Raw genomic sequence first — 23188 nt, 5'->3', positions numbered from 1 at the left:
TTATGGGATGTGGAACGTGTGGGAATAAATCCGGATTGGTCAGGAAGTACCAATATAGTCATGAGGTGTTTCAGTCTGTTAGCTAATAATTTAGATAGTATTTTAGTGTCAACGTTCATGAGAGATAAGGGCCTGTACGAGTCACAGTCTTCAGGGTTTTTGTCCGGCTTAAGTAAGGCCAAGATCACTGCCTCATGAAGAGTTTGTGGCAATATCATCTTGTCGTGGGCATCACCTAGCATTTTCACTATAAAAGCTGCTAGTTGGTCCACATACTCTTTATAAAACTCTCCCGTATATCCATCAGGCCCAGGGGCTTTACCATTTAGCAGCGATTGAATCGTCTCAGCGACCTCCTCCACAGTTACTGGCAGGGATAGGTATGATCTCTGTGCGTCTGACAGCCAGGCTAGTGCTATGTCGTCATATTATTTTGCTATGTCCTCACCTGTCGCTGTGTCCTCCTTTGTGTACAATTTCCCATACGTGTGCCTAAAGGCCTGCAGTATTCCCTGCGTGTCATGTCGCAAATTACCCTCAGCGTCCCGGACTGCCTGCACCATAGGTGGCAGTTTTTTGGCACAGATTTTGTCTGCTAGGACTGCTCCAGGCCTACCTCCCTCCCCATAGCACCGGGCAATATGACGTTTAGAAACGTATCGGAGTTCCTCCTCCGCACTGTTTTGGTATTCGGAGATCGCTTGTCTGATGTCCCCCAATAGTGCTGGATTCTGAGTCTGCGTGTATTCTACTTCCAGGGCCTTTATTCTATGTTCCCGTTGTGCTATCTGTTGGCGTAGATCTTTTAAAATTCCCGCTGTGGTGCTTATGCAAATCCCCCTGATAGAAGCCTTGAAGGCCTCCCACAATAATCCGGGATCGTCTGTTGACGGCTCATTCAACTCAAAGTATTCAATAATGGCTTTCCTAATCGTTTCTTTGTACAAGGGATCTAGCAGAGCCTTCCCATTGAACCGCCAGCTGAACGGTGGGGGGACATAGTGTGGCATCTTAAGGGTGAGCACTACTGGGTTGTGGTCAGATAGTGTGCGGGGCAGGTGTGATATGTCATCTGTCCATAAGGAGATATATAGGGAACTTAACCAATAGTCTATTCTAGACCAGCTCCCGTGAGCCGCCGTTGTGTGTGTTTCCTCGAGTTGGGTGGGATTTCTGTGTCTCCACAAGTCTATTAGGTGATTATCTAACATGATATCCTTCAGTTTTTGCAAAGCACGTTTGTGCGTTTCCGCCGATGTCGATGATCTGTCTACTGCGTCATAAAGGGCTCGATTGAAGTCCCCTCCCCACAACAGCGGTGATTCCGGAAACTTTTGTACTTCCTGCCATATGGTATGGAAGAAGTCAGGGTCGTCTATGTTTGGCACATATATGTTGAGTAGTGTAATCCTCTGTTCTCGTAGCATACCTGACACTACTACATATCTACCGTTCTGATCTGAGGTGATTTGTTCAACCGTGAATTGCACCCCTTTGCGAATTAGGATGAGGACTCCCCTGGAATAAGAGGAGTATGCCGCCCCATGTACCGATGCGGCCCACTTCAGTCCTATGCGGTTGGAGGTGTGTGGGTCTATGTGTGTTTCCTGTAGGAAAGCAATATCAATACGCAGTCTCGTGAAATAAGCTAGAATCTGTCGTATTTTTTTCGGGTTCCTGAGACCCCGCACATTCCAGGTGATAAGTCTTAGTTTATCCGACAACCTAGGTTCACTCATTTCCCCTGACATTTCAGTATCTTTTATTTATTTTTTTATAAGTTTTTTATTGAACATAGCAATGGATAATCAATGGTACAAAGCATCTTTTCAATTTTCTTTTTCAATAATCATTTCAATAGTTAAACAGGCTCAAAAGCAGCAATAAAAAAAGAAAGAAATATATATATATATATATATATATATATATATATATATATATATATATATATATATATCAGACATGAGACACAAGAATTAGGAAAAGGAGAAGAAATTCATCAAGCACAGAAAGGGAATACAAACAACAATTTTATCAAGAAGGGTCTGTGCAAAATCCGCAATCTATAAAGTGACACTGCAAAAAAGTGCAAAAACCTGCAATAAAGTGCTACTGCATGTGCAAAAAGCTATGATAAAGTGAAATCTAAAAAAGTGCTAGTGCAGTCAAATGTATAGACCCTTTCCTTATCTCCATCCTTCTTTTCCAGCTCATCCCTCCTTTAGTTGTTCCAAATCCCCAAAATATTTCCAATTCCTTTCAAACCTCCTAATAGAACCTACTCTGCCCGCGTATGCTTTTTCAAAGAGACAGGTTCTCCTCATCTCATTGAACAATTTTATCAGTGATGGAATTTCCCTTGATTTCCAGTTTTGTAGTATTAAAGAGCGAGCGACCGCACATGATATAAATATAAATACCTCTTCGGATTTGTTAAACCTGCTTCTATCCTTGCTTATGCCAAACAAGGCCACTTCTACCATAGGCGGAAATGATTTTCCAATGGCCAATTCAATTTCCGCAAATATCTCTTTCCAGAAAGACTCCAACATCGGGCAGGCAAAAAAGATATGATACCATCCTCCCTGACCGTGTGCTAAGCATCTAAAACACTTGTTTTCTGTTCCAGGAAACATTCTTTCCATAGCCTCAGGCGTATAATAAGCTAGCCAACAAGACAAGAAGGCCATCCTCTTATAGTTGGCAGCGCGCAAGGATTTGTTTCCCAGTAAACAGAGAGCCTCCCAATCTTTCAAGGAGAAAAAGCACTGGGTCGAGAGACTTACTTTATTCAAATGTTTATCGATCAGTGGGGATTGACCAGAGCAATGGAGCAATTTATACCACTGCCCTATCCCGCTGCTCTTCCTTCCATAAAGGGTATTTAGTAAGTTATTAGGGGTATTCAACAGACCACTTACTTCCTTTTTAATAAAATTAATAACCTGTAGATATTCAAAAAAGGACGGTCACCTTAGAATGTTTGTTCTAGTTATCACCTCTTGCCAACTAATAACCCTATTTTGGACTAACAAGTCTCTCAATTCCCGAAACCCACACAAATCCCATTTTTTTTAATCCTAGACAAACTTAATGGAAGGCCTATTTTACTACATTCGGACAAACTTAAATACTGGGAACCATCAGAACCATGTTTTTTAAAAAGCAGCAACAAGCGCGTTGTATATTCTTTCAACGTCTTATACCTCGATTTTTTAGGAAGCTTTGCGGTCTTTAAAAAAATTGGGATTTGGGAATCTGCTTCTTGAACCATCTTCCCCCCAAAAAAATTATCTCTTGTCTGATAAACCCTCAAAAGACCTGCCACTATATCAAAAAAGGAGCTTCGTAATATGTCTTTAAGTGAGGTAACGCTAACCCTCCCTGATCTATTGAGAGTTGTACCGCCGGGAGCTTAATTCTAGGAGTTTTATTGCCCCAGATAAATCCTTTCAGTATCATGCTCTTTAGCAGGTGTGCTGTAGTGTCTGTGTGTAGTATGGGTGATAGCTGACTAGAACCAAGGGTATGTATGCATGTACCCTGAATTACAGCAGTGCTTCTCAAATGCAGTAGAATCAACAAAAAAAAACCTTCCCCCTCTCCCTCCCCCCTCCCACTTCAGCATCCCAATTATGCCAAAGACATTTCCCATTGCAAACATTTAACTTCCCATAACTGTATTAGGGGTTCACCCTGTTGGGGGGTCTACTAGGGTTGCAGAACTGCATCCAACATAGTGGATGTGGCCAGGTCCATGAACATAATGCATGCATCAGAGTCATGATCTGGGTGATGATCAGCTGACTGTCACTGCCAAATACAGCTCGCAAGGTCTGTCTGTGAATCATATGACAACAACACTCCACCACCCTTATCCCAGCTACTTCGCTGTAATGGCATGTAGGGTTACATACTTGTCTCTCTTCGAGAGGTAGGGAATGTCCATGTACAGGGGTGGCCTGAACAAGTCGTCTGTATCAGACGTTAGTCAGTGTCCTGAGCCCATCATATCCACCCGTCTCCATTAAACAGGGGGCCTTTCTCATAATAGTGTTAGTCGTGTATCTTGTGGACACGCATATGTCTTACAGTACCTTCCTCAAAGTGCGTAGAGTGTCTCTTGTAAGTTTCGGTGAATTAGGATGCCATTAGTCTTCCCCGATCAGCGTTGAACGGGCGTTTTTCAGTCTGAGTCTTGTTGCTGTTCCACTTTGCACTGTTCACGTCTCCTCTTGCCAAACTTTTTAACGTACTCCATTGCCTCTTTTGGTGTTTGGCATGTCACAGTTTTGCCCTCCTGTGATATTCTCAATCGGGCTGGGTAAAGCATCGCATATTCCACTCCCAGCTCCCGGAGTTTTTGTTTCGCGGTAGTAAATTCCTTTCGCGCCAGTTGGACGTTCATTGTAAAGTCCAGATAGAATTCCAGTTTATTGCCCTGGTATTCAATCGTTTTCTTTTCCCTCGCAAGTCTGAGTACTACATCACGGTCTCTGTAATTTTGCAGACGTGCAACTATTGGACGTGCAGTGGCTCCCTGCTTTGGTCTCGGCACTAGGGTTCTATGCGATCTCTCTACTATAAATACGGTGGACAAATGTCCAGCTCCGAAAACGTTCTTCAACAAATCTTCCACAAAGCACTCCATTTTACTAGTATTTATCGACTCTGGAACGCCCGCTATTCAAACGTTGTTACGGCGAGATCTCGCTTCCAAATCCTCTGACTTGTTTCTTATGACCTCCAGTAGTCTGTCCATTTCAGCGCATTTTTGTGTTGTTGTGCGCGACTCATCTTCAACTACAGAAATACGGGTTTCCGCTTCCTCGATGCTTGTCGAGTTTAGCCGCCATGTTGTCGACCCTTTGTGTGATAGTGTCCAATTTACCGTGCACATCATGCAGGCTTTTCTGTATAGAACGCAGCACTTGTTCCATGCCACCTGATATTTCAGCGTCGTTTTCTTGTTCTGTGTCTGATTGCGTGGTTGCACCTTTTGCAGTCCTCCTGGTATTAAAGGACAGTTTGGTTTGCAGTTTCTCTGGCTTCCCCATGGTAGTGTCAATAGAGTCTCACTCTACGTTTGTTGGTGCTGATTTTCTGTTTGCAGTACCTGTGACGTGTGCCACCTCGCGCTTGGTATCCCTACTTTGCACACTAAGTTTGGGCTGGGCTCGTGTTTCTGATTGCAGTGTTTCGCGTCTCACCGTTGTTGATAAGTGCGCTCAAACAACTGTCCTCTGTGCACACATCAGTTGACGTCACTTCGTGATCTATGTGGAATGTCAGTCTTCCCAGGGTAGGGTAGTGTTCACCCGTCTTCCATGCGCTGCCCACTCTCTCTCACTTCTGCAGTATGGCTCCCCAGATGCCAATTTTGAGCAGTTAGATGCTATATCATCGGCTGCTAATGATGCGCCGTTTTTCCTGAAGTGGTAGGTCATTACTGCGACCCCGCCTCTGTATATTCCACCTGATCTCCCTGGCACCTCAACTTGTAGACAGCGTTATTACGTGGAGCTCGTGATTTATATCTTAACACCGTGTCTGCCCAACATCTACAGTTCTGTCCCCCAGGTCGCTCCTCAGTGCTTATCAATCATCAGTCTTCCATGTTATCGTGCTCAGATAGTGGAGAGCCCTAGGCATCGCCATTTTGTGTGGGGGATCTTTCCACCCCTATGTTCTCTAATTCAATCTGTTGCGGGCTGCGCTTGTATTCCCACCCTGGCTGCAATTCAGTATGCCGTATTTTCCAGTTCCAGCATTATGGTCACCCGGAAGTCAGCACCTTATCTTCTGAATCCCCGATCCGCGACACATATGCAAGTTAATAAATACCTCATTCAGTCTCATGTGTATCACTGATACTACCACTGCTCCTGTATCTCGTCTTTTGTGTAAATCATAGCTGCGGTGGCTTGCCGTAGTGTCTGGGGCCCCGTCTTGAGCATTCTTCTCCGTCCCTCCCGGGCGCCGCCATTTTGCGCAATCAGTCCGCTCATGTTAGATTTATACTTGAATCCCACTTACTGCCTTGTTTCTTGGTCCACTAGTGCAATATTCTGCCTCAGGCAGCCTCATATGCCACAAAATGTGTCGCCGCCAAACTCCGTTTTCCACAGCAGCTTTGTCGGTGGTCAGCGCTCTTTTTCATTTTATTGTTCTCTGGGTGCCGCCATCTTGCCTCGTCCCGTACCTCCGAGTCTCAGAGCAGACATCCCAGACTACACGCGCCCCACATGTCGTAGCACTTTTCAGTTCCACATATCTTGTGCAGCATTCATTCCGATTTCGTGTGTTCCCATTTGTCGCCGTCTGTGTGCCTGCTTTCCGCTATTTTTCTCCCGCTTTTGGGACCTGGCCGGCGGAGCTGTCTCAAGAGGCAGCCATTCCGCTGTGCGCCCTCTAGCGCCCCCCAAGTAGAAAGGTCATTGTTTCTCCATTGAGAGGTAATACATAAGCGGGCAGTGGCCATTGCGATTAACACAAACCCCATCTCTGACCTCACCCTCTTATTTGTCTCTGTGCTGTCTAATAACCCCAAGATTAAAAGAGCTGGGGTAATCGATACAGAGAATCATAAAACCATAGTTAAAAAAGCCTCAAGTTCCTGCAAAAGAGCATCAATTCTGGGAGTAAAGAGTAGAAGATATGTAGGGTATCAGCAGCTTGTAAACCACATCTGTTACATTTCCCTTCCCTCATTCCATCCCATTTAGCTATCTTTGCTGGGGTGTAGTAGATATCAAAACAGACATAAAATGTTGGCTCCTGAGACTTCAAGTTAACAGCACCTGGTTCGCCAACTCCAATGAATCCTCAATATAAATTGCATACTTTCCAAGCCTACTCTTCCATTTTGCATTCTGAGCATCAATGTCATATGGGGAATCTTGAATCAAAATTTTATACATTTTACCAATCTGGGAATTACTCCTCACTGTCTCCACGAAGGATAGCTTTTCTATCATCAAAGCTATTCTATTCCCATTTCCCCAGAGAAAGCTCCGTATCTGCAGATATAAAAAAAAAATCTCTTTCATCCACCCGAACTCTAGGTTCATAAATGACAAAAGCTGGCCTTTCCTACACAGGTCGCCCAAAGAGCTAATCCAATTTCTCCCCCATCTAAAGGTGACTTGTTCCTGAAAAATTGGTAGGAGGATACCTGGAGCGGAGAGTGGAGTATATACATTCAAGTTTGGAATCATTTCCACTGTGTCTGTCTACATACTCTATAAGCAGCTTTCAGTATTTTAAATTTTGTATTTTGTAATGGTTGGGTTCAAGAATCTTGACCAAGCAACCCTTGGCTGTGCTCCCCAACCCTAGTTCATATATAGTCGGTCTGACCTCCATGGAAATTTCAGCCTTATCCCCCACTAGTAGAATACCCAGGTGTTGTAGAATAGATGCCCAATGGTAAAAGAGAAAACTGTGAATAGCCCACCACCGCTGTTTTGGAAGGGTAATCCATTTGGCCACCCTCCTTGGTCTGCGATACCCACATAGGAAGCTATAACATTGCCTCTCTATACTTCCTAAGCAAGATGAGGAAAACTCTAAAGGGACAGTTCTAAAGACATATACAAGTTTTTGGAGGACCGACATTTTGATAACATTACTTCGACCAAAAAGGGAAAGATGCAGATGGTCTGGCCTCTCCAATTTTTTGCTTCCATTATCTATCATTGGGCGATATTCAGATCAGGAATTTTGTCTACAGCAGCTGTGATTTTGACCTCCAAATAGGTTGCCTCTTGAACAACTGAGAGGCCTGTATTTCAAATGTTCCCCGAGCAAAGAATCTGGATTTTCCCCTTATTAATTTATACCCTGTGAGTATACCAAACTGTTCGGCTAGAATCTTCACATCTTGAAGAGTCTATTCGACATCAGCGGTGAGCACTGCGATGTCGTCCGCATACGCCAGTGCTCTATAGTCAATATCATTGACCCTCACAGCCTTGATATTAATATCCAGCTCTAGTTTTTTTTATGATGGGGTCAATATAGAGAACAAAAAGCCGAAGAGAGCACGGATACACCCCTGCCTAGAGCCTCTGCTAATATGGAACAGATTTGAGACCTGCCCTGTGATGCGAATTACAGCTTTCGGTGATAGGTATCATGCCTTGATTGCCTAAATGAATTCCCCACATATTCCCTTCCACTGTAGGACAGACCACAGATACCACCAGGAGACCCTGTTGAACCCTTTCTCAGCATCCAACAGGACAACCCCAGCAGTGATTCCATGGTTTGAGCCCAGTCAAGAAGGGCTATGACATGGTGTACATGATCTGTCGTGTTTACCTGCCAGGGATAAACTCGTGTTGATGGATTGAAACCAGAGGGGAGATGATCTTACCCAACCTGGTAGCAAGTATTTTAGAATATATCTTGCTATCACAATTTATACGTTATATGAGTCTATATGATGCTAGACTCAGGTCAGGCTTCCCCCTATTTTTAATATGACTCTAGTTGTCCTTTTCCAAGTATTGGGGGCATCACCCCTTAGAACCAGCGGGAATTTGCATTATATCTTGCCGCAAGGACTGCCAGAATGTTCTGTCAATTCCTAGGGGAATGCTGTCTGGCCGGTGGCTTTGCCCAGAGCTAGAGAGGTTAAGGTAACCTCTAGTTCTTCCCAGGTGATTGGGGCTGCAAGGATTTCATTTTGTACATGTGTGACCTCCATCGTTTCTAGATCTTTAAGTAAATCTTCCAGAGATTTTACCCCTGGTAAAGTCACTTCCTCAGTGTACATCTGTTTGCACTAGTTTTTAAATACATTCAATACTGCTATCGGAGAGTCTTGAATTTGATTTAGATGATCTATAATCTTAATGATTCGATTGGTCACCTCTCCCTGTTGACGGCGTTTTGCTAAGACCCGCTTGGTACTTTCTCCCAGTTCATATAGTTCAGACCTATACTGCAAATATTTGACTGCCACCTCAGATACAAAATGTTGATGGATCTTAGATTTAGTAATAGCAATTGCCTGTTGACAATTCTTGATATTTTTTCCCTCAAATACTCTACCCATAAGTTCATGCCCAGCTATCCTTAGCTGTTCAAACCCTTTTTGAATTTCTTCCTGTAGCGCTTTCTGTCGGGAACGGAAAATCTCAGCGTCTCCCCTCGAACCGCTGTTTTGATAGCATCCCAGACTATGGTTTAAGAGGCTGTGCCTCTATTAATATCAAAGAATTCCGCATCCACTTAGACATATGATCACAATATGGTTGATCATACAGAAGTTTCCTTTCAAAGGTCCAAGTCCTCTGAGCTCTAGTAACACCAATCAATGGAAATTCAGCTACTAGAGAATTATGATCTGATATGATCCTCGGAAAGCCCTCCATTTTAACTATTTTGACCAATTGGTTAGAGTCAAGTTTATAAATGAATCCTAGATCCGTTTATCCATGCTTACTCCAGCTATCGACCAAACCATGTTCTCTCACCAGGCCTTGCAGGGCTTTGAAGACCCTTACTTTCCTACCCTGGTATGGTAGATCAGCATTTAAATTTAAATTACTTGTCTAAGTGGATTTTAAAGTTGCCACAGAGGATCAGGCGATGTGGCAGGCGAGTTTGACACTTAAGTAGTTCAATATATCCGGATCATCTAAATTAGGTCCATAAAGCAGATAGAGATAGAGGCGTTATTAGCTGCTAAATTATATTATATGATAGCCCAGCGCCCCAGCTTGTCTTCTTCAGTTTGTTTACAAATTTCCATGCCATGTCTTGCTAGGATCTCTACCCCTATAGTTGTTGTCCTGTGCTGAGTGCATGCTAACATATCGAAGACTAAGTCCCTCAACCACCATTGCTTACTCCAGGTATGTGGGTCTCCTGAAGGCATAATAAATCAATCTGCATGAATTGGAGGCTCTTAGCCAACATGCCCTTTTTTAACATTGAGGCAACATATGTTTAGTGAGCAAATACGGATTTTACCCACCATCCTTGTATTCAAAATTCTTAATACCAGATCTCTCCATAGGGTACACTTGGTTGTAATTAACCAAATAAATCATTTCATACCTCCTTAAATGAATAAGAGCTTCATGACATGTATTAGGAAAAAAATAATCAACAACTGCTTACTCCCCTTCCGCAACACCTTGACCTGCCTCAAACCACCCCCCCTCTGCCCACACCACCCCTCACAAACGGCTAGACCTTCCAGGTCAGGTGATGGAGTGGGAGCCCTCCCGCATTCCCGCCCAACTGCAACTCTATCAATAATGCCCAAATCAGGTGAAGGAATAAAAAGGGAAACAGAGATATGGCTAGAGAAAGAGCAGCACCATTGTTGACCCCGCCCCCCAGCAAAAACAGAGTTTAGTCAAGAGATTGTACAAACTCATTAGCTTGAATTTCTGATGATAAAAAATGAGGGGTTTCCCTCCAGATTACTTTAAGTTTGGCAGGTTTCAATAAAAAGACCTGAGCTCACTTATTTTAAAAAGGTTCAATCAGCTGGCGAAGTTGCCTCCGGCAACAGCATTACCGCTCATGAAGGACACCATCACCCAGTCGAGGCGACCCCAAAAGCGGCAGACCTGTATCGCAGGGAGCCGCAAATTCTCTCACAGCGCTCTGCTCATCGGTGGTAACGTTCACTTACTTCCGCAGCATTCTTCGCAGAAGGAGACCTGAAAAACATGGTTGTGGCACAGACCGGACGGGAGGGCTCCCAGCAGCTACGATCAAACAGCTAACAACTTGCCACTCACCGAACTCTTCTATATAAAGTAAAGTGCAGAAGAAAACGCACATATTTTAATGGTTCATAGAAGAAGTTAACTAATGTCACTTTTTTTCGGTTTAACTTTCAAATGGCAATACTAAATGACAAACATTTTTGAAAATGTGTGTGTGGACTTGTGGACTAAATATTATGAATAAACAAAGCCACTGCTCTGTTATTTATACTAGAGTATTATTATCATTTTGTTTTGTACTTCATTCCAGCGCTGCATATGGCTGCCCCTGAATACAGGTGCCCAAAAATACCCAGCGTCTCCAACCTTACTTGCAGTTGGGAAGAACAGCATCAGCAAGGCCTGTGGTACATGGCTCCAGACTTGGAGTGCAGGCGGCAGCTGGGGGACTTAGGATAAGCATTTTGTTCGGGCACCTAAGAAATACGGTAAACATCCTTTACCACGCGGATTTTACTACGCGTGGCCTTTGGTACACAGACAAAATATCGATTTTTAAATATCGATATACAAAAATATCGAAGTTTAAATATCGATGGGACAAAATATCGAAGGTAAGTAATATCGACAGTCTTAATATCGATATTGGTATGATATCAGTAATATCGAAGTTGTAAATATCGATGTCAATAATATCGAAATTAATACCTTCGATGTTACTAATATCAATTTTTAAATAAATTTAGTGTATATTATATTGTATTTATTATGTTTTATTATTTATTTTTAATGTCATTTAATTAAATATTGTCTTTTACTACTGTAGCGGGTTGTGGGTTTATAGGGGAATAGGGTGGGAAGTAATTTAATTATGTTAAATTAATTATTAATTAGTAGGAATTATTAAATAATTAATTGAGAAATAATTTTTAATTAATTGATTAATTGATAAATATGTTCTGTAGCGGGTTATGGGTTTATAGGGGAATAGGGTGGGAAGTAATTTAATAATAATTAATTAATTGATATATGTTTGTACATATTTTAATTAATAATTAATTGGTAATTAATTTCTATTAATTAGTTAATTAATTAATATAATTTTTTACATATTTATAATTATTAATTCGTTGGCAATTAATTAATATTAATTATTTAATTACATTAATTATAGTAAAAAAAATTATATATAATTTATTGTTATTCTTAATTAATTAATTGGGAAAAATAATATTAATTATTAAATTAAATTAATTACAGCAAATGTGCTAATATATTTACTTTATTGTTATTGTTAATTAATAATTAATTGGTAATTAAATAATATTAATTAATTTTGGGTAAAGGAGTATTTTTAGGGTTCAGGGTCAGTTTTCTGGTTTTGAGTAAAGGGGTATTTTTAGGGTTCTGGGTCAGTTTTCAGTTTTTGGGTAAAGGGGTATTTTTAGGGTTCAGGGTCAATTTTCAGTTCATGGGTAAAGGGGTATTTTTAGGGTTCAGGGTCAGTTTTCAGTTTTTGGGTAAAGGTGTTTTTTTAGGGTTCTGGGTCAGTTTTCAGTTCATGGGTAAAGGGGTATTTTTAGGGTTCAGGGTCAGTTTTCAGTTTTTGGGTAAAGGGGTATTTTTGGGGTTTAGGGTCAGTTTTCAGTTTTTGGGTAAAGCGGTATTTTTAGGGTTCAGGGTCAGTTTTCAGTTTTTGGGTAAAGGGGTATTTTTAGGGATAAGGGTCAGTTTTCAGTTTTTGGGTAAAGGGGTATTTTTAGGTTTCAGGGTCAGTTTTGGGTTTTTGGGGTACAGGGATATTTTTAGGGTTCAGGGTCAGTTTTGGGTTTTTGGGGTACAGGCGTACAGGGTAAAAACACAAAAATATTACATTAAATCAAATAAATTACATGAAAAAAATGTTAATTACATTAAATTATTAAGTGTTTTATTTATTTTAAATGTATATGTATTAGTTTTAATTTGGTTTTAATATTTTTATTTAATAGTTGTAAAATTATATGTATTTTAAAATTATTTTTACATTATTATTAATACATTTAAAAAAACGATATTTTTGATTCCGATATTTTTGTACTACGATATTATTTTTTCGATATTTTTGTACTTACCTTAATGAAGATAGGATTCCGATATTTTTGCTGTCGATATTTTTGCTCCGATATTTTTGCATTTCGATATTCTGTCTGTCGATATTATGTCAGACATTCGTGGCCTTTACAATGCGTCCATTACAACGCAAGTCGTTACCACAACTTGCGCTGGAGGGCGCTAAAGGATTAAAAATAGTAAATTTACTATCCCAACACCTTCCCTAGGGTCCACGGGGACTGGTGTTAGAATAGTAAATTATACTATTCGAAATCCGCGCCCCCAACGCAAGTCGTGGTAACGACTTGCGTTGTAAGGGATGCAGTGTGAAGGGATGCGTTGTGACGGCACGCGTTGTACCGTCATACATCCAAGAAATACTACAGGTGACTGGAAACCACTCTTCAGAAGAGCCCAGGGCACAGGCTGTGGAGCGGGCCAGAGACTTTGGGGAGGTGGCAGCAGTGATCAAGCAGTAAAAGACACACCTCTGCACTCACCAGGTCATGCATTACCCACCACAGCTGAATAAGCAAATGTGTGTCATGTAGACAGGTAAAGGACGGACCGGTGCAGCATAAGCTGAGTAGCTCTCTTGCATGGTAACAGTTACTATAATATATATTGTCTTCTTAAAGGCCGGACAGACACAGGCCAGTGGGAGGAAAACATAGTTCTCCTGATCCCGTAAAATAAATGGTGACATAAATTAACTATTGAGGTCCGTGGTCGTAAAAGCAGTGTTGGGGTCACAAGGGGGAAGCTAGGTGTTGCTGTTGCTACCTCTGGCAACTCCTAGGTGAATTTCCTGAGTGATAACATTTGTTTGGGAACAGGTAGAAATGTCATGTTTGGTATCTAAAGAATTCTAATTTAAAAGCCTCTTTAATAAAGTTGTATCTTAAGTCACCATTCTGAAAATGGCACTTCTAGAATGTTGGCATTTTCTCACCCCTTGCTGCCTACAACCTGCAACCTGTATCCTGGATCACATGTTTGTGATTAGAGTGGCAGTTAGCCTTGGTGCATTTCTCACAGAAAGTGAGACAAAGGGGGACTAGTTGTTTGTAGGATGGGCCATCCTGCTAGGATGTGTGGGGCAGAAGTTTTAAAATCCCACTTACATTTTAAAGGAACAGCTTTCAAAGGAACAGCAACAGCACACTCACGAAGAACGTTACACTAGCCTTTTGTCACCTCGGATCCCTTGGAGGCTGGGCAGTGAGGAAGGAGATTCCAGAGCCATCTGAGGGGAGAAAACTCTAGATGTTTCTTCTATTTCCAAGGTGAAACCAGGTATTAAAATAGGACCCTCAGACACCTCTTTAGTTCAACCCTGGACCTAAGGAGGACACTTAGAAAACCTGAAAACCTGCCTTGTACTTCAGACGACTACCTTGCTGCACGCAAAGGACAGCCCTGTTGCGTGAAGCCAGCCTTAGTCCCGCGTAGGGCTACCCAGCTGCTTGAGGACTGGCTTGCTTCTGATACCCAGGACTACCAGAATGACTTCAAGAGCTAGTTGGCTGGCTTCTTTTTCTGAGCGACATAGACACAATAAGCTCCAAAACCTTTAATTTGCACCTGGACCCTGTCTGAAGTGAGTGCAACCATCCAAGTGGTGCCCACCCACCAGCCCAGGACCATTGGAAGAGGTGCTAAAGGTGCCCTACAGCCAAAAAACAAAACTAGGGACTTAAATGTTCATTGGAAAAGTGCCCTGAGGACCGATAGGAGACTGTGACCTGCCTGCTTGCAGATCTATACAAGGTGCATCACCAGTGGACCTGAATTTGTGGCAGCTCACACTACATTTTTCTCCACAGCTGCAAATCCTGTTTAGTGTCTTCTCACAGAAGGGTTATCCGGCCTCATGTGGCCCCATCAGCTACAGCCTGCAGCTTTGTCATGCGGCAGACTTTCAGCTTCCAAAAAAACCAGTGCGAACAGAGAAATCTTCACCACAACTTCATCCTGCACCACCCCCCCAACGATGACGCCTCCTCCTGAGTCATGGTCTGCTATCTTGCCTGCTGAGATGTATGTTGTCTGATATTTGTTTTTCCGAAGGTAAGTGGTTGGATTGGTGGCTTACTGGTTAGTTGTAGAGGCATTGCTATAGTTGATCCGTATCAGTCCCTTGGATTGCACAGCTTATAGAATCATGCATCTGTCCCTGAAGTCAAAGATTTAATGGGCCCAGTACTTGGTGGCGACACAGGGCCCTTTATGCCCTTCCTTCCGTGGATAGCCTTGAGAGTTCCTTGGGCTGCAGCTTGACAAGGGTAAGAAACACACCAAATAAATTCATCAACGGACTCCCTGCCCATTCAAGTATTCCTGTGATACAGAAATTATTTATTTGCAAATGTCCCTATGTGTCTTCTGATGTCACAGCTAGTTTAAATGGTCTCCTTCAGTTGCTTTACTACCTCTTTAAGAGATTTAGGGCCAGATGTAGGTAGGCAAATACCGGTCGCTAACGGCCGAAAATACAGAATTTTGGCCGTTACCGACCGGCATTGGGCTTTTGAGATGTAGGAGTCCAAAAAAGACAGATTCGGTAAATACGAGTCAGTAATTTACCGAATCGGAATTTACCGCATCGGAAAATGCTGAATCGGAATTTACTGAATCAGTGTTTACCGAATTCTTATTTACCGAATCGGTAAATAAGAAATGGTAAAAAATTAGTTTTGAGATGTAGGAAACTTCTAAAATACAGAATTTCATGAAATTCAGTATTTAAGAGTCAGTAATTACCATGGATTGAAAGCAGGTGCTAACCAGGTGCAGGCTATAAAAAAGGCCCCAAAATGCAACAGTGTGAGCAGAATGGCGGCATTCTATGTGATAGCAAGGCGGCTACGGCTACAGGCAGCAGGAGATAGGGTCTGGAGAAGGGAGGAGCAAGTCTACAGACAGAGGATAACGCTCTTTCAACTCACTGAGCCAGAGATATTGCAAAGGTACAGGCTACACCCCCAAACCATCCTGGACTTGATCAGGGACCTGCACCCACTTTTGGAGCACCCAACCCCAAGGGCGCATGCCATCCCACCTCATGTGCAGGTGCTCTGTAGCCTACACCTGCTTGCATCTGGGAGTTACCAGGGGGTGATTGCTGCGGTAGGTGGGGTGTCCCAGAGCTGCCTGTCCCGTTTCTTCAGGAAATTCCCAGAGGCCATGATGCAGAGGATGCATCATTACATCTGCTTCCCTGACACACATGTGGAACTGCACATGTGGAACTGCTCAAGACCAAGACTGACTTTTATCAAATTGCACAGTTCCCACACTTCATCGGCTGTATTGATGGCACCCACATCCCAATATGCCCACCTGCTGCCACAGAGTACATTTACGGAAACAGGAAGTTAACCCACTCTATTAATGTACAGGTAATCTGTGATGCAACAACATTATCACAGACATAGTGGCCAAGCTCCCCAGAAGTACCCACGACTCCTACATCTTTCAGAACAGTGGGATCTACACTTGCCTTAAAGCGGGGGAATTTGGCGAAGGATACCTGCTAAGTAAAACACTGTGACACACCCTGCTAGATATTGCAGATGTATGTGTATGTGTGAATGTGATTAATGGCTCTCTCATTTACAAATAGGGGATAGTGCATATGCCGTCCGCTCGTTCATCCTGACACCCTACCTCAACCCTTCAACCCCAAGCCAGAGACGATACAATGTGGCACACAAATCCACTAGGAACGTTGTGGAGCGCACCTTTGGGCTGTTAAAAAGCAGGTTCCATTGCCTCCACAAAAGCGGAGGAGCATAGCAGTGCTCACCACTCATCTGCTGTAAGATAATTGCAACTTGCGCCATGTTGCACAACCTTGCTACAAAGAAGGGCACAGAGGTGGAATTGAGCGACTATGAGGACCACAATGATGAACATGCAGTGCCTGAACCCAACACAGCAGGAGTTGCGCCAGCAACAGATGGCACACAGAGACGGGCAGAGATCACACAGAACTATTTTTGAGTAAGTAAAGAGACACAGACAGGTGGGGTATGTACCCAACATAGTTTAATCATTGGCACTACGCAGGTACTCAAGGGCACAAATGTGCAACACAAATGTCATCCATGTAATATTGGTAGTCCTGGTTCACTTCCCCATTATTGTTCATGGAGTGTGGGCAGCTTAAGTCATTTACGGCCACGCCTGCCGGTGCCAGATGAAAGTGGCTGGCTGTCCTCACTGGGTGTGTGGGCTGTTGGATCCCAACAAAAAGGGAGGGGGAGAATAAGGATCGTTTATGATCCAAAGGGCTGAGATTACCACTCAAAAGATGAGTGGAAGGTCCAGCCACAGTCAGAGCCCTAGACAATGAGGTCACTGAGGTGCATGGGGGAGTGCTCGTTGGGGAACTACCCCAGGGTATCCATTGTGTTGGATATAATGGCCTCACACACCCTTGCGGGTGTCATGCTTCATCATAGGCAATGCTCCTCGTTGGGTAGGCAGTGCAATTCCCAATGGGCAAACACCTCTAAGAGGGGCTCTTTGGCAGAGATCTTTTTGTCCAACTGCCTATGGGTGAAGTGCGGGTGTGGGGCCAGGACAGTGTAGACGGTGTAGGTGAGGGTAAAATGAAGCACGTGGTACCAGAAAAAACTTTATTCTGCTGGTCCTTTGCCTCAATTAAAATAAAGATTAGTCTGTACTCGCTGGAAACTTAAGTTTCCATGTACGAGACAGTACTAAGGTATAAAAAGTATGGTCAACATGTTTCTCGCTTTAAGTTCATTGACATGCGATTCTTCAGGACCTAAGATGGAGCAGAACTACTGTCTACAAAACATGACCTACATAAGTGTCAGTTTACCAAAGCACACAAATTGTACTACCTGTTTAACACCTGCTCTTGCCTAATAGTCAGAGTTAATAGGTGTTAACAGTGCCCAGCTGGTCAGACATCAGGGGAGAAGCCATTGTAGCTTAGGTTCATCAGCCTGTGTCTGTTCGGTTAGTGCCTACCCCTCACAGCCGGGCCCGGATTGTTGGATCACCATAGCGCCTGCTGCTCCACTGTGTCTCAACAACAGGGGGGCTGGTCATGCTGCTCCTACTGGTGCTTTCCTCGCTTTCCGGTACATCCAGAGCAGCAGTATGTGCTGACTGTGCATTAATCAGCACCTCTACAGCACTCGTCACCCTTGCAGGGCCCCTGGACACCTCATTGCTGCTGTGTGTTAGTCCCTCTTGCATATTGACGCATCGTGTGCATAGAAGGGAAGTGGCTGTGGCCAGGCGGTTCATTGCCTTAGTGTTTTGCCACGCTTGCTGCCTGTTCTTGCGCCTTGTTGACCTGTCCTGGTCCAGTTCTGTGCACAGAAGCTGCACCGATAGTGTCATGTCCCGCACCCCTGTGGCCATCTCCTGCATCCCTGCAGCCATCTCCCTCATACCTGATGCCATCTCTTTGTTCTCATCAACCAGTGCACTGATGCCCTTCCCTATGTTTTCCATGTTTGCATTCAGGTGCCTCATCTGGCGTTGCACAGACTGGATGTTCTTCCCCTGCATTCTTTGAATCTTTACCATGCTACCCTCCAGCCCACAGAAGACACTCGGACCCTTCACATGTTGTGCAGCACTGCTATCTCTGGGCCTGTGGCGTCTGGTACCCTCTGCGCTGGACTGCTGTGTGGCAGTGCTTCCTTCCCCAGCCAAGGTTGGAGTGTCATCCTCCTGCTCTTTTGAGCTGCAGGTGTTGTTTGCGGCAGTGAAGCAGGCACTTCAGGTGAGGACAGTAGCAGAGGGGATCCTGAACGCTCTGGGGAGACCTGTAGCAGTGGAGACATTTCAAGGTCTTGGGATGGTGGCAGTGTTGTTGGTGCATCAGTGTCCTCTGTCACATTCCCTGCACTTGTGCCTGCCTCCTGGCTGTCATCTCTCTGTGGTGCAGTGCCTTCCTTCTCCCTTGTACGCCTGCGAGATGTCTCACCTGTGGACATGAAAGCGTACATTAGCTCTGTGCTGCTGCCTCACTGCTTATACAAATACATTTTTCTCACTGAAACACTGTACATATTGCCTCAGCTTGATTATGACTGATATGTTTTGCATAACTTGTTGCTTGGTGTGCTGTATGACATGGTAGGCCTTTCAATGACTACATCTCCCATAATGCATTGCTCCTGTATACTGCTACCTCTATTGAAGTGGGGTTAACACTGCCACATAGCGGAAAGGGAAGGTGATGGGGTGGGGGTGATTGCTGTGCATGCTTCTTACCTTTTCTGGTGGCAGCTCTGGCTGAGCTGTCTGCATCTCCCAGTCCATAGATGCTCTCTGGTTCTATGGTGGACTCCACCAGCTCCTCCAGCTCAGTCAGGGGAGGTGCACAGTTCTTACCTCCTCCAGTTCGGTTTGCCTCTTTGTGGAGCTCTGCAATTTTCTTCTTAATTAATCTCCTGAGGTCATACCACCTCTTTTTCAGGTCATCTATGTCCCGTGGAGTCACTCCTACTGCATTCACCTTGGACTGTATTTCCAGCCAAATCTTTCTTTTGGCAGATTCAGCGACAGTCAGGGACAGCTTTCCAAACAATTTCTGGTGTTCTCTCAACACCTCCTCCACTAGGACCTGCAGTTCCATGGAGCTGAATTTTATTTTTCTCTTCCTCTCTGGAAGTTCCTTTACACTGCTGCTTGCCATTTTCCAAATTTAAATGCACAAAAGTTTTCCTGTGGCTCAGGGACTCAGTTCTGTTCTCACAGCCTCTCCAGAACCTTCTAATTGCTTCCAGCTGCCTGGGTGTAGCCGCTTCCTGGTTGGATGGGGGTGGTTGCACCTGATTGGCTGACTCCTGAGTTTCACTTTTCTTTCCTACCCGATTCGGTATTTACCGTTTCGGTATTTACCGATTCGGTATTTCCCATTCATTCCTATGGGCCAAAAGGTCCATAGGATTGAATGGAAATTACCGATTCGGTAAATACCAATTCGGTAAATACTGAATTGGTAAATTCCGAATGGCTGATACCGAATTTTACCGAATCAGTAAAAATTACCGATTTTTTACCTACATCCCATTTACCGATTCTAAAATACCGAATCGGTAAAATTCGGTATTTTAGAGACGGTAAAATGGGATTACCTACATCTGGCCCTTGATATCCACTGGATGTTCAGATATCCTTTTCTCTGCAGACTCACTTTGTGTGAATGTTCAAAAAAAGACGTATCGATTTCGTTTATTTTGCTGGGAGGCATGAAGAGACTTATTATGTCCAAATGATCTTTGTCACAGGCAGCGATAATGAGCTAAAGTGCTGGGAACGACTGACTTTCAGGACACTCTCCACAACCACCTGTAATATTGTCCCAGAGTATTAGGAAGAAAGAATATAGCACAATCACAAAGCAACTAAGATGCCTGCATTTCAGATATACTGCACCTGGTGTTCCACTGGTTACCTGCAGAGTCTAACACAGTCCTTTGTTTCTCCTTCTGTATGCAGATCCCAGGGGAGAATGGATTGTAGGCATGGGAGGAAGGACAAGAGGAGGTTTCTTCATACCACACATATTGGCAGGTCTGGGTCCATATGTGTGCTGCCTCCTACCAAGGGTGATGTGGACCCTCATGTTCTTTAAGCAACCCACTGCTGTTCTAATGACTCCTTACTCACCTGTACATCGCATCCGTTGATCTCCTCTTATATTTTATCTTCAGGTGGCATGGGTTCTTTACCCTGGGTCCTCCTGTTGTGAACTCCATTGGCTTCTCTCCCTCCATATGTCATCCATGTGTTGCCAGCTTTAGCCTTTTTACTTTCCCCTGTTCTCCACAGTAAATGTAATTGATCTCCCTGTCACTTCTGTTTGTTTCAGACCCAGAATTTTGCATTTAGTGTCCTTTCCTGAGTATACCGCATAAGCCTACATGTATGCACTCGGAAAGAGAAGCTCAGAGCAACCCTGATTTTTTCCAGCAGATTGGTGTTTGGATCACTACCCCGGCATCTTTAACATGGTCCAAAGCCCTTTCCTTATCGTCAACTGTCTGCATTCATTGATTTATCGCTCGGAGCAGCATTTATAGCCACTGGCTAGTCATACATCTGCACATGTTATGTCTTGATTTTAAAATATCAATCATATAGTTTGCATAGAATACTATTGTGTGCCTTTAATACAAATCCACAATAATTGATTTACATTGCACTCATAGAAGAGTAGGGCCCCATATGTGAATTAGGTGTCCTACCTTTCTACCACCAAAATGTGACTTTCTTGTCACAGGTGAGTCATTGCTCCCAAAAAGTCTAATTTTGAGTCAGTAGCGATGTGCACATAGTACATTTACATATCGCTCTTGTTAGGAATGGGATTTCTGGTTGGCTAGGGCATGCAACTAAGCCAGGCAGAAACCACCACTCTAGTCAGGGTAAGGGAGTTACACGCTGAAGATAACCACTGCTCATCCCCTTGGTAGCTTGGCACGAGCAGTCAGGCTTATTGCAGACGCAATGTGTAAAGTGTTTGTGCAACACACATGCACAGCAGCAACACACTAGGCACACCACAAAAAAACTCCATGCAAGGTTATATAAAAATAGCCTTTGTATTATCCAAAACACTTTAGAATCATACTCACAGAGATATACCATGCCAACTGGCACTAGGCAATATTTACAGGGGATTATGTACACCTGACAGGGCCAATCGGGCCACTGTCAGAACCCTCAAAATCACACAAGTCACAAGTGGTAGATAATGCAACCTGTAACTACTGGTATAATAATGACTTCAACATTATTACCTGCAACATAAACCCATCATGTCTGTATCCCATTAGGCATAAAACACATTATACATAACCATCAAAAGCATAAACACATTATGTCTGCATCACAGTAGGCATAAAACACATTAGGAATAAACATATTATGCCTACAACATGAGTTCTGTGCCCCAGTACCACAGACAAAGTGCACAAAGCACCTTAGTAGACACACTGAAATGACCCCAGGCCAACTGGCCTTTCACTGGGGCCCAAAGACCCTTTGTCCCAAATGTCAGGGCAACCAAGATGCGCAATGCGCTGGGGGAGGGGGAGTGTAACTCACCCCCTCCTCATCAGGAAAGCAAAAAGGTCCCCTTTGTTGCAGCTGCCCTCTGTCCGGCAGGGCAGCTGTAGGACATTGGCTCTGGCACCACTGTGCCTGTGGAGCCCCACTCTGGGACTCATTCAACAAAAACTGCCCCCACATTGCAGCTGCCCGTGCTGGCGGCACAGCTGTGGCACAGAAATCAGCACTGGCACTACTGTGCCTCTGGAGCTCTCAAACAGTGCGTTATGGGGTCAAGGCACTCACTCTGTCTCTCCTTTCAGGTGGGAGGGCGCAAAGTTAAAGGGTTGACTCCCTCTCCTCGTGGTCACACTGAGCGCAGTGTCCGTCAATTGTGCCTTCCCCCTCAGGCAGGCCCAGTCAGTACGCAGGGCTCTCAATGGCGGGGGAGACCTGCCCACCTCCAGGCAAGAGGCTTGCCTGACTTCCCTGCTCCTGCGGCGGTTTCCATGGGCCATCCTCCCCTTCTACCAGGTTGAGGAAGGCTGGATTGCAGCCAATGGAGCCCGCAAGGCCCCGTCGCCTCCCGCTTCTCTTTGGGGCTCCTGCATGATCTAGGCCACACGGGGGGCACTCCTCAGCACACGGGAGACCCACCTTTCTTGGCCTGACTTCCCGTGAGGCTCCAGCTCTTCTGCTGGACACGCCCCAGGTCAGGCAAGGCCGCCTGTTTTCCGCATCGCATGCGAGGTGTGGCGCTCCTGTTCTCCGGGGCAATGCAGGGTGGGCCCCTGCTTTAAAATAATCACCAATGTAGGGTGGGCTTCTGCTCAGATGGCACACAACAGCGAGGTGGGCTCCCGCTCACCCAATCAGGCACCAGGCGATCTCCTCACGGCGCAAAAGTGTGGGGTGGGCTCCAGCCCGCAAAATAAACTCAAAAAGTAGGGTTGGCTCCCGCTACCCAGGCATCGAGGTGAAGGAATCCCCACATCGGGATTCCCTCTAAATAAGTCGCAGCTCAGCACTGCGCGGTCCCAGAAGTCTCCTTATCCTGGGAGGATGATCCAGCGCTCACAAGGCAATAAAATCTCAAAGTTTCAGGGGGGGCACCAGGCTGGGCTCAGGGGGGGCACCTGGCTGCGCCCAGGCAGGCTAGCGAACAAGGCCCTCCAGCAGGAAGGCAGTCCCATGTGGCAGTTCTTCCTGGGGCCCAGCAGCAGAAAATTACCCCCGAAGTCACAAGAAAGAACATTTTAATTGGTTACAGCCCCAGCATATATACATCACTTTCTTTGTTCTGCTCTTGGCACAGGGCTTGGGGAACCAACTTAAACTGATTCTCGGGGGTTTTG

Source organism: Lissotriton vulgaris, chromosome 2_1 (genome assembly GCF_964263255.1).
Source record: "Lissotriton vulgaris chromosome 2_1, aLisVul1.2, whole genome shotgun sequence".
Classification (NCBI taxonomy): Eukaryota; Metazoa; Chordata; class Amphibia; order Caudata; family Salamandridae; genus Lissotriton; species Lissotriton vulgaris.
This window is presented reverse-complemented; position numbering follows the sequence as displayed.